Genomic DNA, 3,642 nt, shown 5'->3' with positions numbered 1-3,642 from the left:
ATATGAAACCAAGGTTATCGAACCAGTAGGAGAACCAAACAACACAACGTAAACAGCCCTGCACACAAAGAACAACACCTCACAACCCGATGTGTTAAAGGGATTGTCAATCCCTTTCGGGGTACGGCGCCTCAAGATAGGCAAAGGACGTGAGGTAAATTTGTAGTAGATTGATAGATCGAACGCCAAATAAAATAGATAAGAATAAATTGCAGCAAGGTATTTTTGTATTTTTGGCTTACAAGATCCATTTCTCTATTGCGTAGATATAGATCCCATCTTTTTATCCTTAGTAGCAACGATACATACGTGTCGGCTCCCTTTCTGTCACTGGGATCAAGCACCGTAAGATCGAACCCACTACCGGGCACCTCTTCCCATTGCAAGATAAATAGATCAAGTTGGCCAAACAAAATCCAAATATCGGAGAAGAAATACGAGGCTATAAGAGATCAAATAAACTCAAATAACTTTCATGGATATAAAAAGATATAACTGATCATAAACTCGAAGTTCATCGGATCCCAACAAACACACCGCAAAAAGAGTTACATCATATGGATCTCCAAGAGACCATTGTATTGAGAATTCAGCGAGAGAGGGAAAGTCATCTAGCTACTAACTACGGACCCGAAGGTCTACAAAGAACTACTCACGCATCATCAGAGAGGCACCAATGGAAGTGGTGAACCCCTCCGTGACGGTGTCTAGATTGGATCTGGTGGTTCTGGACTCTGCTGTGGCTGGATGAATATTTCGTCGACTCCCCTAGGGTTTCTGGAATATTGGGGGTATTTATAGAGCAAAGAGGCGGTCCGGGGGGCACCCGAGGTGGGCACAACCCACCAGGACGCGCATGGGCCTCCTGGCGCACCCTGGTGGGTTTTCCCCTCCTCGAGACTCCCCCTAGGTGCAACCAGGGCCCAACTTCTTCCTTTTGGTCCATAAAAAATCATCATAAAGTTTCGTGGCATTTGGACTCCGTCTGATATTGATTTCCTGCGATGTAAAAAACATGCAGAAAACAACAACTGGCACTTGGCACTATGTCAATAGCTTAGTACCAAAAAATGACATAAAATGACTATAAGTAAAATACCGATGGTCGTTAGAAGAAAGAGGGAATGCCACTCGGGGGCATCCCCAAGCTTAGTTGTTTGCTCATTCTTGGATAATAGCTTGGGATGCCGGGGCATCCCCAAGCTTAGGCTCTTCTATCCTTCTTTCATCCATCGTAAGATAACCCAAAACTTGAAAATTTCAATCACACAAAACTCAACAAAACCTTTGTGAGATCCGTTAGTAAAAGAAACCAAACCACTACTATAAGTGCTGTGTCAAACCAATTTTGTTTTTGTTTTTGTATTATATATACTGTATTCCAACTTTTCTATGGCAAAAACTCATCAAAGAAAACAATAAAGCCATCAAAATAAGCACACAACACAAAGAAAACAGAATCTGTCAAAACAGAACAGTCTGTAGTAATCTGGAACTTTCGAATAATTATGGAACTCCAAAAATTCTACCAAATTAGTACGACCAGTGTAATTTGTATATTAATCTTCTGAAAAAAGAATCACGGCAAAATCTCTTTTCTGTGATTTATGAAAATTATCTTCGTGAGCGCAAAGTTTCTGTCTTTTTCAGCAAGATCAAACAACTATCACCCCAGAAGATCCTAAAGGATTTACTTGGCACAAACACTAATTAAAACACGAAAAACACAATCGTACCAGCAGCATAATTTTGCTAACACACAAGAACAGAAAACAAAAAGCAAAAATAAATTTTATTCATTGGGTTGCCTCCCAACAAGCGCTATCGTTTTACGCCCTTAGCTAGGCATAAGATTTTATTGATGCTCACATGGAAAATAAGAATTGAAGCACAAAGAGAGCATCATAAAACATGTGACAAACACATTTAAGTCTAACATACTTCCTATGCATAGGATTTTTATAAGCAAACAAATTATCAAGACAAGAAACATCTAACACGTGCAAAGAAAAGGAATAAAATTTTGACGATCTCAACATAACGAGAGGTAATTTAGTAACATGAAAATTTCTACAACCACATTTTCCTCTCTCATAATAATTGCATGTAGGATCATAATCAAATTCAACAATATAACCATCACATAAAATATTCTCTTCATGATCCAAATGCATGCAAAGTTGACACTCTTCCAAAATAGTGGGATTATCATCAAATAAAGTCATGACCTCCCCAAGCCCACTTTTATAAAAAAATCACAAGATTGAATACTCTCCAAATATGTGGGATTATTTTCACCTAAAGTTGACACTCTTCCAAACCCACTTTCAATACTATTGCAAAAATTATTATCAATATCATATTCATCATGAGGCTTAAATAAATTTTCAAGATCATAAGAAGAATCACCCCAATCATGATCATTGCAATAAGTAGTGGACAAATCAAAAATAGCATCCCCAAGCTTGGGGTTTTGCATATTATTAGCACAATTGACATTAATAGAATTTATGGTAAAATCATTGCAATCATGCTTTTCATTCAAGGAGCTATCATGAATCACTTCATCAATTTCTTCTTTCAACACTTCATTACAATTTTCAGATTCATAAATCTCAAGCAAAACTTCATAAAGATAATCTATTGAACTCAATTCACTAGCAATGGGTCCATCATAATTGGATCTTTTGAAAAGATTAGCAAGCGGATGAGGATCCATATCAATAGATTTTTAGCAAGCGAAGATGCAAGCAAATAGAAGGCACATGGAAACACAAGCAAACATTGCAAACAGATCTGACGAGAAAAAGGCGAACGAAAAAAAGGGCGAATAAAACGACAAATTTTTGTGAAGTGGGGGAGAGGAAAACGAGAGGAAAATGGCAAATAATGTAAATTACGAGGAGATGATATTTGTTGTTAGGAACCTGGTATATGTTGAAAATCCTCCCCGGCAACGGCGCCAGAAATTCCTTTTGATGTCGCTTGAAGCTACGTCGATATTTCCCCAAAGAGGAAGGGATTATGTAGCACAGCGGCGGTAGGTATTTCCCTTAGATATGAAACCAAGGTTATCGAACCAGTAGGAGAACCAAGCAACACAACATAAACAACCCCTGCACACAAAGAACAACACCTCGCAAACCCGACGTGTTAAAGGGGTTGTCAATCCCTTTCGGGGTATGGCGCCGCAAGATAGGCAAAGGACGTGAGGTAAATTTGTAGTAGATTGATAGATCGAACGCCAAATAAAATAGATAAGAATAAATTGAAGCAAGGTATTTTTGTATTTTTAGTTTAATAGATCTGAAAATAAACGCAAGGAAAAAGTAGATCGCAAGGAAAATATATGAGAAAGAAGACCCGAGGGTCGTAGGTTTCACTAGTGGCTTCTCTCGAGAAAGATAGCAAACGGTGGGTGAACAAATTACTGTTGGGCAACTGATAGAACCTCAAATAATTATGATGATATCCAGGCAATGATCATTACATAAGCATCACGTCCAAGATTAGTAGACCGACTCCTGCCTGCATCTACTATTATTAGTCCACACATCGACCGCTATCCAGCATGCATCTAGTGTATTAAGTTCATGAAAAACGGAGTAATGCAATAAGAACGATGACATGATGTAGACAAGA

This window comes from Aegilops tauschii, chromosome 3, assembly GCF_002575655.3.
Source record: "Aegilops tauschii subsp. strangulata cultivar AL8/78 chromosome 3, Aet v6.0, whole genome shotgun sequence".
NCBI lineage: Eukaryota > Viridiplantae > Streptophyta > Magnoliopsida > Poales > Poaceae > Aegilops > Aegilops tauschii.
The sequence above is the reverse complement of the archived record's forward strand: the minus strand, read 5'-3'. Positions refer to the sequence as shown.